Source organism: Hipposideros armiger, unplaced genomic scaffold (assembly GCF_001890085.2).
Source record: "Hipposideros armiger isolate ML-2016 unplaced genomic scaffold, ASM189008v1 scaffold_259, whole genome shotgun sequence".
Taxonomy (NCBI): domain Eukaryota; kingdom Metazoa; phylum Chordata; class Mammalia; order Chiroptera; family Hipposideridae; genus Hipposideros; species Hipposideros armiger.
The window spans coordinates 2,169,563-2,185,060 of record NW_017731609.1 but is presented as its reverse complement, the minus strand read 5'-3'; the positions used below and the strand labels follow the sequence as shown (position 1 = coordinate 2,185,060).

At 46.2% G+C, this 15,498-nt stretch overlaps 1 long non-coding RNA gene across 1 annotated transcript; it reads right to left on the bottom strand.

Annotated features, from left to right (window-relative positions):
- Window positions 1–3,424: 3,424 nt before the first annotated feature.
- On the bottom strand, window positions 3,425–7,379 carry LOC109390248 (uncharacterized). The gene is made up of 3 exons (XR_002125530.1): window positions 7,331–7,379; window positions 4,114–4,240; window positions 3,425–3,620 (listed from the first exon to the last, which is right to left on the bottom strand). It is a non-coding gene; the product is annotated as an uncharacterized LOC109390248 (long non-coding RNA).
- Window positions 7,380–15,498: the final 8,119 nt, after the last annotated feature.

Here is a 15,498-nt window from a genome sequence, read left to right as displayed (position 1 = left end):
TCTCTCTCTCTCTCTCTCTCTCTCTCTCTCTCTCTCTCGTCTCTCATCTCCTTCCTTTCTTTCTTTTAAACGCAAGAATGAGTCTTTCTTCGGTCGAACGACCTATGATTAGTTCGACTTAGTTCGACTTTCTATACTAACGTCCCTTTAGTGGTGGGAATATTTTCATCATCAGGGAGAGAATTTTTTTTTCAGTGGCCCGATTCCATGCTATGGTTTCGTTGAGCGAGATTTTTTCTATGGAAATAAATATTATATCCGCCAAATTCCTATAACAACCTTAAATACAAGTCCTCAAACTGAAGGTGGAGTCTTGTGGTCCAGCTTGGCCCATTGTTGGGTTGTCCACCACAACTCTCAACTGGTACAATTGAAAAAAACCGGGCCCGTGTTTTGTCTGGACACACGTCTCTCGGGGCTCTCCCTTGAGTTGTTTCCGCTCATCATTCTTTTAAACCCAGGTTACCCTGGGGAAATATACACACCTATATGTATAGATATTTATTTATATTTATATTGGAAGCGTTTGGTCAAACTAAATTTTGCTAATATAGCTTAAAAGATTCTTTTTTCCTGAGGTGCTGAGTTAATGCTAGGATCAAATTTCCGTTTGCTTTGTCAGCTATCAAATCCTATTTCAGGATCCCCCCTGTCTTTTTTGGAGCCCCCAAGTCTCGGCTGCGCTTTTGTCCACAGCATGGAGTCCGTCCCAGCGCCTGATCTCAGCTCCGGGAGCCAAGACCCCCGCCCGGGAGGAGGCGGCGAGCTCCACACCCCTCACTGTGTCGGGTCCGGCCCACCTCTGACCCCGCCCGCCCGCCCGCCTGCCTGGGCGCCGGCCTAGCTAAATTCCCGGGAAAAATCCCCTGCGTGCCCCTTTGGATTAGAAGCAATTCGGAATTTGATTTTGATGGCCTGGAGTTGGAGGTGGGAGGCGGAAGATGGAATGAGGGACAGGAGGTTTGAGCCTGGAGTTGGAAGGAAGCGGGGGTGGGGGTGCAGGGGCCTAGAGGGCAGCGGGGAAGGGGGTGTGGGCGACTTGGGCGGCGGCCACCGGCGCTCGCGTCAGGGTTAGACCCAATTAAGCTGCAGTTAAACCCTGAGAACGAGGTTTGGGACTTGCCTGAGCCTCCCGCCTCCCTTCACGCGCTTGCCGGTGCATTGAGGGGAGTCGGGAGTCACCAGGTCAGAGTTTTAAGGGCCTTTTTCGCGGGAACAGTGCTTTAATTAATGACTGGAGGCAGAATCGGGGAAACTTTCTGGCTCCACGACTCCCAAGGCAGCACGAAGTTTCAGCATCGCTGTCTGAGCAGATAGAGCTGCGTGGGGCTCCCCTCCCGGCACCCTCACCCTTTCTCTCCCACCAGGCCTCCCCGAGCTTTTCACTATTAAGTCACTTCACCAAACGTCTAACTGCGTGGACACCTCTCCCGAGGCGAGGCCTTCCCTTCACGTAGACCCAAGGCGCGGCTGGGAACCCACGAAGCCGCCCAGCTCCGCCTGCCCACCCCAGCATTGACCATTAGCCACTTGAGTCTTTCAAAAGTCATTAACACCTTGTTTTATTGCAACAATTTGGTTGACCTTCCAATACCCGTTTGACTAAACATCCAGGACCGAACTACCTTAGCTGCGGGAAATTCTAGGGGGGAGTATTTATGCAAACCAAGCAGGGGTCTCCCATTAGGATGACCCGAGATGAAAGCCTTGGATGGCGCTCCGGGCCAATCCCAGGCCCATTTGCACCTCTGGGTTTTCCCTCCCCCTTCTTCCCTCCTCCCAGGTCCCTCCTCCCCCTCCTGCTCGTCCTCCCTTTATAAAAATGCGCTCGGACTTTTCGGGGCGGGGGCGGGGAGACTGGTAGGGCTGGGCTGGGCTGTGGAGGGGGCTTAGCAGATAGTTGATATTCCGGGTCCAGCCGCTCTCCGCGTTCCCATTCTCTAAGCTCAGCCGGGGGGAAGTGTCGCCCCGGGCCAAACATATGCTTCTTTCCAGCGCGCTAATCCACCTTCAGCGTGGAAGCATAATTGCTCGAGTGTCCATGGATTCGCGGCGCTTTGTCCCTCGCTGGCTCCCATCAGCCCTGGCACACGCCATTTCAATCAAATCTTTTCAGAAAACTGTCTCCTTTTATCAAGTCCCAGCCCCTGCGAACGACGGGAGCATTTAACCGAGGGTGTTCCGCCAGCCTCCCTCAGTCCTGGCGGAGCGGGGAGCTGCGATTATTGCAACAACTTTTCATTGAGTTCAGCGTCTGAGAAGCGGGGCTTGGGGAGGAGGAGGAAGGGGGGAAGGGAGGGAGGGAGGGAGAGAGAGAGAGAGAGAGAGAGAGAGAGAGAGAGAAGCAACACCAGTATCACAGACCCCCAAACAGGTCTTTTTCTAAAGCCTTGGTGTCAGGTGTATGGAAAGGAAAGGTCAAAGGTCACCCTTAAAGAGAAAACACGTTTCATCTCAGTTATTTTTTTTTCTTTGAGATTACAGAATCAACTGCCTCTGTGGAGTGTTTGGGCAGTCCAGTGGGATAAAAAGACAGGCAGAAACAAGCTCAGCGAAATGGGCAGAGAACAGAGAAGGACTCTGTTGAAAGGATATTATTGGTAGTCTCTTTAGCAAAAAGCTCTGACAAAAAAGATCCCCTCGCTGATTCCCATGTATATATCCAATCTTTCATTTGTGGCCTCTGACAGGCATAAATCAAAGTTGAATTTGAAGATGTCTGCCTTGTGATAATACTTTCTTGGTAAATATGGGAGTCTTACATACTCCTGATTTAATACTTTGACTGGATTCCTAGCTTCAGGAGAAAAAAACTTTTATTGATTAGGAGAAAAAAAGGGGGGGGGGAGGAGGAATGACAGAGTGAAAGATGAACTCTGGAAAAGACCTTAGAAGCTGATATAAATAATATTTTTGATGCTGTAGAAAAAAGTAATGAAGCCAAACGCAAAAGATGAAGCATGAGGTTTGATTTTGTGTAGCAATTATTATGTAAATACACACAAACAGAAGAGATTGTAGTTCTATTATAGAAACACAGCTTTGCTGCTTGTTTATAAAATGAGAACGTCAGAGTAATAAACAGTTTTCTTCAAATCTCAAATCACCTCAAGTCGAGACTGATTTTAAGGGACTTCGCTAGTTTTCTTTCTGCAACAATTTATTTCATGATATCAAGGAGGAGAAAGTCAACACAAATGGACGTCGCACTTGTTATACAGCCTTAGAATACAGCAGACCTTTATGGCGTGAGACTCCATGGGCCTTTTTGGTGCTTCCTCTTATTCCTCACATGTCCAAGCTAAGGAAGATTATGAAGTGCTTGCAAGTGATAAGTTCTTCCCACTCACATGGGCCTTTCAATGCCAATCCCACTATCCTTGATCCACTTCCAGAGCCAGATGAAATCACGGAGGTCTCCTGGATTAACCAAGTGGATGAGCCAAGTTTGCTGTTAATGTTGAGGTCCAGGTACCTATTTTAAGTGAGACCCTCCAGGACAACAGTTTTAATAGGTGATTGGGAACTGGCTGCCTTAGTCTTCTAAAATGGTCAGACTGTGGGATCAGAAGTAATAGGAGTTTGGGGAGAAAGAAGGCTGTCCTGATTCATCCTGGGAACTGGAAAATGAGACACATATGAGCTTCATAGATACAAGAAATTACTTTGTTATGGTGACGAAACAGTAAAGAATCGATAAAATCCTTCAATACCTAAACCTTATCAGGGGATTGTCAGGGGAAAGTGAGGAAGAGTGACTTTGAAATTTGTATTCATTTGCTTACATTATGACCTTTTGGTAATTATAGGGCAGAAGAAAGTAACACCAAGATCACCTCCAATCCTCTTTTCATCCCTGCAGTAAGATGTGTGGGGTGGGAATTCAGTAGGAAGCAGTAATCTTGGGAAGGAGAAGGAAGTTAACTACTAAGCACCAGGATAGCAAGGACTGGGGAACCCTTTTAGTTGGGGAGACCATAGTCTTTCATATTCTCTCTATTTCTCACCCACACCCTCCATAGCCAGTTAAATGGAAGAACCCAAGATAATAGATTCCAAGGAGAGAAACTGTTTTCTGGAATATCAAGGAGCATGGGAGTGATGAATTCTAACCTTGAGGATATTTTGCCAAGCCAAAAATGTCTTGAAGATTCCCACGAAGTTCGGAGGCTGGGAACTGAATGGGTTCCTCCTCTTGCATCACGAGACATACGTAGGTGACTCCAGCTTCTTGAGGCACCTGAAACAAGGTGGGGGTGGGGAGACCAATTATGTAAAGATGATGAATTCCATGAGGCTTCTAACCATCTAGGACTGTACCTATAAAAAGCTCCAAGAACAACAAAATAGAAGAATATTCTGAAGAGGAAAACCTAAAATTAAACTAGCTCAGTCATAATGAGACCATTCTTAGAGGTGTTTTTTTTTAATACTCAAAGAAATATTGATCTCTCTAAATTCCACCTACACCGCTGATATCTAACTCTGTTACAAGGCTGAGAAGCCTGAACTGGTACTGCCCCCTTTAAGTTCTAGAAAAGCCTTGTGTTTCTCAGTGACATGGCTTAGAAAGGGAAGAATCCACCTGTGTGTTTCTGAAGGGGATTTTTGCCACTAATTCAATCAGGTCTGAGGGGAAGACTGGAGCTGGGAGGTGCCTCTTGGGGCTGGAAAATCTCCTTCCTATACCCTTTTTGTATAATTCCCAGTCCTTGGATGTTAGTGCCACATCAAGAGAATCAAGTCACTGGTCTGTGACTCAGTGAAACTGGAGCTGCTTAGAAAAACTATTTCAATGGGTGTCAGTAAGTTTGGAGAAAGCTATTCTAAGGAAATGAATCAAGAAGCAAACAAGAATTCAGAAAATCCTCTTGATTTTCTCTCTCACCCCAATTTTCTTCCCCTCTCTCCCCACTGAGTATTTCGACTGAACTTAGTGTTTCTTTCTTAGCGTTTCCCTCCTTTGCTGAGAAAGACTAAGAACCTTCTACTAGGCTTAGATTTAACCACAACTCTTACTAAATCTGGCTTATGAAAACCAGACTTCTCTGAGAGACGGGTCTTCTGGCAGCAATTAGTCTGACTTTTCTTTAACAAAATTCTTTGTAATGCCATTCAGAAAAAGGCCAGTAGGAGTTTGTGGCAGGGAGTGTGTATGTGTGTGGGTGGGTATGGGAGGGGGTAGCTGAGGTGGGGGATGGTGTTACAGAAGGCCAATTTGTATGACTTGGTGGAAAAAAATCCCAATGTTAGCACATTAACTTTGGGAGCTGTGAAATATTTAATTAGTGCACTGGTTGGAATCCTATTAAAAGTGGCTCTATTTCTGAAGACTGCCCTGAAAATCAGCTTGCTCCTTTCCTATGTGCGGAGTATAAAACAACATTGCCATCTCTCCTTGCTACTGAATTATTTCAAATAGTTTACCAAAGGAATTTATCTTTAAAAGCAAGACTTCCTGGAACAAATGAAGGAAATATCCAATCAGCGAATATTTGAAGGTAGAGGATTCTGAGTGGATATGAGAGAAGAGTGAAAGAAGAACGTGGAGGGGAGAGGGAACAACAGTCTGTCACCATCCCAGCAGCAACTTCTCTGTTTCTGAACCCTGGAACAGCAACGCAGTCTTAGAGATGCTTTCCTATTGCCCTACTCCCCTACATGTATTTAAAAATTCAACCCCACAACACACACACAACAAACAAGAGACCTATTCATTGAGTCTGCAAAGCCACCTTCTTCTTCTGGTTATGCAAATACTAAATTGAATCAAGTGGCTATAGTGTTCAGCCCATTGCTGAAATATGATAGAAAAAAAAAAGTTGAGTATTCCAAGGAAATTGATTCCAACAGTTCATTTTCAGTCGGTGTGGATGTCTGTGTGTCTGAAGGTGGAGACACAAATACATCTTGTTAAAGTTGTGGCTGCCATTCTGAGACGCAGCCCGAGGTATTAGACACCCTCCCTGCCCCACCCCCACCCCACCCCCCTTCCTGGGGAGATAAGAATTTGAGCCACTTAAGATGCAACGCAGGAAACTCTGGGCAGCAGACTCCTGAGAGAGGACTCTTCTCTGAACTCCTTCTCGTCCTGGTTTCCCCGACGTTGACGGGATCCGAGGTCCGCAGGGCCAATTTAATTTAGAGTCCATTCCAAGCGGGAAGGCTGTCAGCTCCTGCCTCCAATCTTGCCCGGAGGATTGTGGAAACTGCCCGAGAGCCTGCTGGGAGCAAACACACGTTCTCTTTTCCCTTCAGACCTGGGGCGCAAGGACTTTCTTTATCGAGAGAACTGAGTCTTGTTCGTGAAAACCAGGGCACACCTTGGGCATTCCTTTTCCTCGCTAAGGCCTCCGGAGTCACTGACTTTGAGAAATTACGGACAGCCATGCCTGAGCTTCAGTTTCCCTGCTGCGGCGACCAAGGCGGGAAGTTTCTGAGAAGGCCTGGGACACTTGTGCTTCGGGAAGTCAAAGTGGGGGCCGGCAGGAGGAAGAGGATCAGCCTCTCTTGGTAGTCCAAGGTGGTGCTCCCCGACGTAGGACCCTGGGCTGAGCCCCAGGAGCCCAACACCTGCCCAGAACAATAAGGGCAAGAAGCAGCGCTTGTTCTCCGCCATCTCCAACTTAAGATCATAAAAAAAAAATCCAATCTTTCTGCACACCTAATACATCATTTCAATAAGAATGACTTCACTTTAATAAAGATTTAATACGTTAAACCTGTCTTTGTCGCTGATTGATGCCTCTTTGTCTTGAAAAGGATTTGGGTTTTACTGATCAAGAATTCTGGGGGGAAATGCTGTAATTCAGAGTCGGGGGTTGTTATTATTGTTTGATAACACTTCCCGAGGAGGAAAAACCCCGCGTGCGCACTGACACACACATGCGCTCGCACACTCAGAGGCCCGCTTGCTTTCTCTCCTTGGGCTCTCCAGCACGGAAACCTAGAAAGCTTTCCTGAGCTGCCCGGGACGTGGGGGAAGGGGAGCGCGGGAAGGGGAGGGGGGCGCGGGCCGCGAAGGGGGGGGATCCAGAGCGCAGCGTCTGTCGGGGAATCATTTGCCCTGAATCACAAATTTTCACGGCTTAAAAAGAAAAGGTAAAGCTAATGTCTGGCTCAATTAATAAACATGGTAATTTCACACCCGGAGAAGGACATAATTTCATCCGAGCGCTATCGGCGCCATCACAAAGGGTCAGGGCGCAGCTGCGGCGAACCCAGGTCATTACGGAGTCGCCGAGCTGCTCCAGCGCCGCGGCCCAGCGCGCGCCTCGAGGCGAAGGATGGCTGCGGGCGAGGCCGGGGCTTCCCCCGATAAAGGACTTACCCACCGTGCAGGAAATGGAGAGGCTTGCAGATGAGGAGTAATCAGCTCGCAGACGTATCGCCCGCCACGGTCCCCNCCCTCCGCCCCCGACTTTTTAAAAATAAAAGATAAAATAAGCAAACACCCTCTCCCCATCATCTGTCTCTTTCTCTTCCCTTTTCTTGTACTTTTATAATAAAACCACGACCAATACACTATAGATACACACACATACATATTTTTATTTTTTTCGAGGTTGTCTTTGATTCGTCTTCAATGGAAACCTATTGTATCTGTAAATTTCAGGACAGTTGTAGTTGATAAATTTCTGGTGTCAAGATTTGGGGCCAGGAGCGGGGAGACGAGATATTAGCTTCAATCTCATAATCTCTTAATCACATTACACTTTAAGTGAGCATGTGTAATTTCACCCATCAATGATTTATTTAAGCATTTGGAGCACAATTACTTGTCTCATACACAAATACTGACTGGAGCATTGTTTGCTAGAAAGAAACCTGAGATTTAGGAAAACGAACATATCTTTTCTGTTCCATTACGTGCCCCACCGCGGAATCAAAATTCATCTGTAATCGAGACCCGCAGGGCCCATCTCCTCAAAGGAAGGGGCCCCCCCCCGAGGCAAATCCACCCGAACCACAAGGGGGGCACCCCTCCCCCCTTTTCTGGGTTTAGATTTTTAAGCAGATCTTCAAAGCTAAAATAAATGCCCATTAAAAAGCCTCATGCAAATGGGATAGAGCCGGGCAGCTAAACACACAAAGCCCATCTCACATAAAACAAAAGCATGATTGATGGTAACCCGGATGCTCGTGGGTTTGGAAAAAAAATTATACTTGTCCAGTCTCCTAGGTGTCTAAATTATTGAAGAGCGATGTGCATATTTCAACGGGAGAAGGTGGCAGAGGTTAGGGACCGGCGGTCGGCTCAGCGAGTGCCACAGGGTGGCTGGTATATTTGGGTCTAGGGAGACTCCCGTGTAAAGAATTTTAACACATTCTTCTCTGGGCGACCGAGGAGGCAGCGTTAACCTGACAGTTCTCGGGCAAATGGTTAGAGAAAATGGATCGCTTTTCTCGGCCAGGGACTCCACTTCCCCGCCTTGGGCAGCCAGTCCCTGTGCAAGGCTGACCGCTCCGCTTGCGGTGCAGGCCGCAGACAACGGCAGGCAGGGCACCAGCGGCGCTGCAGCCTGATGGTGCCCAGCCCAGCCCTAAACTTCCGCTCCTGAAGAGGTTTTGGGGCCTTCGCGGGGGAGCTCAGCCTAGGGGTTGGACTGTGCGGACGGGGTCCAGGGAGCTCAGCCACTGGAGGAGGCGCTCGCGGCGTCAGTTCTTTGTTCTGGCCTTTTCAGGACCTCCAAGTGAGGCACCTCTGTCGAGGCGCGGCCGGTCGCTCCGTCGGTGGGGGGATCGGACTGCGCGGGCCTGGCTCTGAGTGGGAGGCAAGGTTGGGGGGAGCTAATGTTGGGACTAGGTGGCTACTCGGGACAGGGGATGGGATTTGCCAAAGCAGGGAGTGGTAAAACAAGTGGGAAATGGAAGGAATTTTCCAGTATCTCATTTTAAATCGAAGAAGGAAACATTTGAAAATAAGCAAGCATCTGTGTTTATCTCCTTCCACTCTTTCTCCCCTCTGTTTTTCTCCTGCCGTCAGCTCTCCATCCTGTCTCTCCCTCTGTTTCTTTATCTTCCTTTTCTCTCTCCCTCATCTCCTTTCGCTCTCTATAAATATGCTAAAGAGAAAAATGAGTCTCAGCAATACCAATTCCTGCTCCTAGAGAGTGGATCTGCGTATGGGGGTCAGGCTTAACGGTCGCTGGTCTGCGAGGCAACCCCAGGCGTCCTCTTTTTTGCTAGGCTTGGAGTGAGGGGGAGAGACATGGGGCTCCCTTGTCCTCAGCGTGGGGAGAAGTCAATATTCCCACGCATCGCATCCTAACCCCAAACTTGAATCCATTTATGCTGCTCCAGTCAGGCTCGGCGGATTCATAATAGCGATGACAAAGAGTAATTACATATCAGAAAACAAAACAATAATTACACCACCAAGTCGACGCACACTAGTCAGCGAAGCACAGTCGCCTGGGTTGGAAACGGCAAAGCCCCGCGGCGCGCGCGGTTGACTCAGCGAATCAGAAAAGCCAGGGGACAGCGTCCACACCCGCTGATGCGAACAACGTCTCTCAAGGCTGGACTGCAGATTGGCTTCTGCTCCTGCCGGGATCACCTGCTGACAGGTCACAGAAGTCTCCTTTCATAATATCTGGTTTGGGAGTTGTCTCGCCGAAAAACATGTCACAAGAACCAAATGGCTGGTTTCTTGGACAGCCAAGTTTAGTTTTCTAAATCAAGGTAGGCACAGATTCCTGGGTGTGAACTACTGTTTTACAGTTTTACATCGAGAATAGAAAAAGATGGTCCTTACATTTAGTTTCTCCCAGCACCTGTCACCTGGTTCCTTGGTTACTTTACAGCGCCCTCAGGCCGCCGCGTCTTCTGGTTTCCACTTTACTCCCCCAAGTGCCAAGTCCTCCGAGCCCTTTTTACTTCTTACCCCGGACTTGGAGGCGGGATGGATATTGGGCCCAGCGTGGGACAGAGCATATCTCCAACCAAGGCCCATCGCAACTGCTGTCATGTTCTCCAGTTCCCTTGGACCAGCCGTGGGGGAGGCTCCTCTTCGGGCAGTGATCCCCTTGCCCTCTTCAGTGGCTCCAGGAGCTCCTCTGGTTCGTCGTGCGGCACAGGCCCGGAGGGTAGATGCAGGATTTGGGGGATGGGTGGGGAGTAGAGGCGTCGCCCGCGGCCAGACAGAGATCTGTACGACTCCTGGTTGCCATTCATTGCCCGCCGGCTCCGACTGCAGTCCCGGTGTGAAAACGAACCCAGTATGCTTGGGCCAGGAGACCGTGGCTAGAAGATGCAACTAAGCTTGAAAAGTGGGGAAGGGCTTTAAAAAGACTTAGCCGCGGCCTCTATTTGGATCTCTCCTCCCACTCCCCCCAGGCCTTTCTTTCCGGGGTTGGAGCCTGTCTCAAAGGCGAGGGGCTCGGTTGGGGAGCGCCAGTGCGCTTGTGCCAACGGGGGCGTCGAAGGGCGAGAGCTGATCTAAGGACCGTCCTCGCCAGGCGCGGGGATGCCGTGCACCCTCGCTTTGGAGAAAGCCCGGAGCATCCCCTTAGGCCCCAGGTGTGAGCTGCATTCAGGCCCGGGGATCAGCCGCACGCTCCCCTTAGCTAGGCGACACCATCCACAGGCGGTAAAGGAGTCAGACTTGGCCAAGGAAGGAAAAGGCCGTAGCGACTCAGCGTGGGTACCTGAGACTTGGAGAGTCTGAAAAGCCTGGGGGGTTAAAGCCAGGTGGAAGCGAGCAAGTAGAACCTCTTTCGGTCTAGCGCCCTCTATAGGGCTCACGAGCCCCGCGGAGTGTGGACCGCTCTCCTTCCATCCCCCAGGGCTCAGAGAAGGACAAAGGACCTATAAAAAAATCCAACAACAAAAAAAATATCAGCTTGACCCCCAAAAGAACACTGTTTAATGAGGTGGAAAATTCTTCCACACAAATTGCTTTTTCTACTACTTTATGAGAGTTCATAAATGTTAATGAAATCCAGTTACCAAAAAGTAACATACATCATTGCAGCTGAAGGGAAGCAGAGGAAGGAAGGTGGTGGTTAACGTACAATCATAATTAAAATAACAGCAGCGGCAGCAACAATGCAGCCTATGGCTAATGTGGTTGGAGGCCCAGTCCAGCGTCGCACCATTACATCCGATATGTGTTGGCCACTGGTTGTTTCACTGGAGAGAAACAGCTACGACATAGTCCTGGCAGCAACAACACAACCAAAAATGTAGAGGTGCAGCAGCTGGTGGATCAGACTGAAAATAAAAACGAAATGCTGCTCTGTTTCTTTTCTTTTACAACAGAATGCTTGTTGTTGACTCAAACGTCCTCAGAATTCATGCAGAAAGAGAATCCCAACTGGAGTGCTTAGGAGAAGAGAAACAGAGACAGCAAGCTCATTGTCTTCCACAACCTGCAGGACCTGATTGCTTTTGTCCTTTCTCTCCGTGTATCAGACTGTAAGCTCCTAGAGCAAGAGATCCTATTCTATTTCAAGCATCATTTCTGTCCTCAGCACCCAGTCTAGTGTTTGGCACATAGTAGGTGCTTAATAGGTATGTGTTGAATAAGTGAATGATTGAATGGACCAATAACAGAAAGGTAAGTAACTCAATAAACAATCAACTTGATAACATCTGGAGATGGACTGAAGTGCTCAACCACTCAATATTTCAATATCCAACAAGTAGTTTTTGGTAACTTACTATGTGCAGGAACTGTTCTTGGCAATGGGATTAAAGCAAGCAAAACAAGCAGACAAAAAATACCTGTCTTCATGAAGCTTACATTTTGATTTGGGATGTTTTGGTAGATATATTGTTTTACGTGGGTGGGCAAATGGCTTTCTAGCAAACTTTGGAAAAATGCCTTTTCACCTTCCAGATTCCTCTCTATTAAATGGAATGAATTTAGGTGAGGAGATGTGAGGTCTACTGGTGAAAGTCATTGTATAAAGAATATGCTTTTGTTTCCCCTTTCCAACTTTATTGATATATAATTGACAAATTTGAATCGTATATATTTAAGGTGTATGACCTAATGTTTTTATTTCTATATGTATATGTATATACAAATATATAGTTAAATGATGACCACACTGAAGCTAATTAACATGTCCATCACCTCACAGTTACCTTGATTTTTTTTTTTAAGATTTTTATTGGGGAATTGGGGGAAGGGGAACAGACAAGGGGGAATGGGGGAAGGGGAACAGACAAGTTGCTGTCGTTTTGTTCTTCAGTCTAGTTGTGGAGGACATCGCTTCACTGGCCCATGTTGGCACCATCATTGCTCTCTTCCTGGGGAGGCAGATCAGTCACAGGCTTCTGGATGGCTGCTCACGGAGGCTTGAGGGCCGCTCCCTCTGGCTGCTGGCTACACATGGTAGCCCATGGCAACCCACTGCAGCAGAGGCTGCAGCCTTCACTGAGGAGGGCGACTCTGGCAACCCAGCTCCAGGTTGAGCTGTTGTTCAGCATCTTAGTTGTAGAGGGCAGTGTCACTGGCCCTTATATGTGGGATCCAAACCGAGGCCCTCTGGCATCCCAAGCCAGTTCTTAACCAGCGTGTCACTTGGCTGGCCCACAGTTACCTTGATTTTTGTTTTGTTTTGTTTTTGTGATAATACTTAAGATCTACCCTCTTAGCAAATTTCAAGTATACAATACAGTATTGTTAACTGTGGTCACCATGCTGTACATTAGATCTCAAGAACTCATTCGTCTTGCATAACTGAAACTTTGTAGCCTTTGCCTAACATTTCCTCATTTCCCCCTCCTCCAAGCCCCTGGAAATCACCATTCTACTTTCTACTTCTATGAATTCAACTATATTAGATTGCATGTTAAAGTGAGCTCACGCAGAGTTTGTCCTTCTGTGTCTGGCTTATTTCATTTAGCATGATGTCCTCCAGTTTCATCCGTGTTGTTGCAACTGGTAAGACTTCCTTCTTTTTAAAGGCTGAATAATATTCCATTGGAATATGTTTTGAAGGAAGATGTTTTGTATTTCTTTAATGGTATCACTTTTGTCTTATGACTTGATTTCTGAGGGAGAATATTGTCCTGTTTCTTTGAGAGCTGCTAAAATCAAGTCATTTTGACTTTGCACACATTGAGTAATATATTATCATGTCATCTAAATATGAGTACTAATACTAATAACTATAATGTTTTAGCCCTTATCTTTTGCCAGTTATGTGTCCAGTGCCTTATGGACTTTACTTCATTTAATCTCTCAACAACCCTTTGAGATAAGTGCTTTTGTTGGTATCTTTGTTTTTAAATGAAGGACCAAGGCTAAGAGAAGGTAAGTAATTTATCTTAGACCACTGGTGAGTAACAGGCAATGCTTGATCTGGAACCCAGGACACTATAATGGAGAATGCACTGCCATAAGACTTTCAGCCATTGTGATCAAGGGTAAGCCATTGCCCTCAGCTTTCTTACCTATAAAATACAGCTAATAACTGCCTAGTCTATATTGTTCACAGTGTGGTGAAGATAAAATTTGACCCATTTATGAAAACGCATTGTAAATATTAAAATGCTGCATGAATATATGGCAGGTTTTTTTGTTATTATTATATGCTGTTTCTTATCCATAATGCTAGTACCTCCAATAACCTACTCTCTAGCAGTAATCACTGAAATTGATTAAACGTTAGCTGAATGATTGTTTTGGGATGTGGACTGTGCTGGTTGAATGGAGGAAACACCATTGGAAATGATTTGGCTCTTCCTGATGAGTCTCTGTGCATCCTGTGGGATCTCACGGTCTGCCAGGAGTGGGTGTCTGATGTCCTTGCCCCCCTCCACAGTCTTCCTCCTTTCTAATTGCAGGGTGCTCTGCTCTGCCTTGCCTGAGCCATCACTCTTAGCAGCCAGTCCTGGCACAACAGTGAGAAAGGTTAAGTGTTAATTTTTGTGAGTGAATTTGCAATGCTGCTTTGAGACAACATAATTACTACTTCCCATACCTTATTGTGTCTGCTAGAAAAGTGGTCATAAAGACATCAAACGACCATCAAGCCTCTGTCACCACCTACTGCACCTGTCATCCTCCAAAAAGTGGGCAAAATCTTGTGGGTGTTTGAAAACCTTTCGTACCTTTTCATACCAGGCTCTTGTCTGAGGCAGCACCTGGCGGTGTCTTTAATGTTTGAAACTCGGGTCAGTTAATCAAGGAATAAAGAAGCAGAGCTATTAAGGGCACACTGGATTTTTAATTGTTGTAGTGATCAGTCTTTATATTTCATTCATTTAGGTGTTCATTCATTTATTTAACACTTTTGAACTCTTTTCTGGGAATTCAAAAATTTCATTGAGAAGCTTCTGGGCTGGTTGAGAGGCAGATGTGTAAAAAATGCACAGGACAGTAAGGTTAGTTCTAATAAAGATTTATACACAGAGTAGGGCTGGATCAGTGAATCATTTTGATACATGAAATTAGGCCAGAGCTTGCAATCTCAGCTGGGGTGATAGTGCCCTCAAAGGGGCAAACATTCGTCCTTGGAGGTAAAAAATATCTGACATTACAATGGTTTGTGGTCCTCCAAGCTCAACCCTACTTGACAAAGTCTTATTCCTTTGTATTTAATTTCTCTTGTTAGATAGATTTAAATTAAGTTTACTTTTTTCTCCATAGAGGAGGTAATAACGAAAGAAAGGCTGATAACCTCTGGGCTAGATAAATGAATTTGACCCACCAAGTGAGACTCTCTATCTCAGACTACCATGTTGGCTGTTGTGGCTGCCTTTTATTCTCCAGTTAGTTAAAAAGCAACAATTGGTTTGGCTGTTTTGTCCAAAAAATTGTCATTATTTTACTGATAAAAATCTTCCTGATTCATGGTTTTATATATAGAGATTCTGTCCCGCCCCCCAAGCCTCATAAAATAGGAAAGTGAATTCTCAAATATTCTTCTACTTACCTCAGAAATTAGCTAATGCTGGAAAAGCATGGAAAACCCACTTTTGGCCTCAGTTTTCCTGCTGCAAAATGAAGCTGCTAGATAAAATGTTGACACCTCTAGAAGGGGGAGGTTTTGGAAAGATGATATTCCATGTTATCAATTACAGATAGATGATTGCAGAGCTTGTAAACATGTTTCTTCTTGTTCATGTAGTGGTTACGATATCAAATTTTAATACACAGAGAAAGCAATAAAATCCTTTTGCAAGGTTGCATATCATTTATTTTTTGGGTTTGCAGTTTTTGTTCTTTGGGCTAACTATAATTACCACTTCTATATCTTGCTTAAAAATTAATCTAAGAGATTGCTGAACCCAATATCTGAGATTTTAAGGAGACAGCTTTGGAAGGAATTTTTCACTCTACAAAGACATTTAAGTAGTAGAACGTAAGACAAGTTGGAAAATACAATAGTTGGATTCTAACAATCAAGAAAGAGGAAATGATGATAATTACTGAACAACTTGAATGAAAAGAGAGGAAGCAAGATGGCCCGAGTGGGGGAAGAGGGATGAATATATGGTCACAAAAATAGCTTTACCTGAAATAGCCTCATTTAAAAAGAA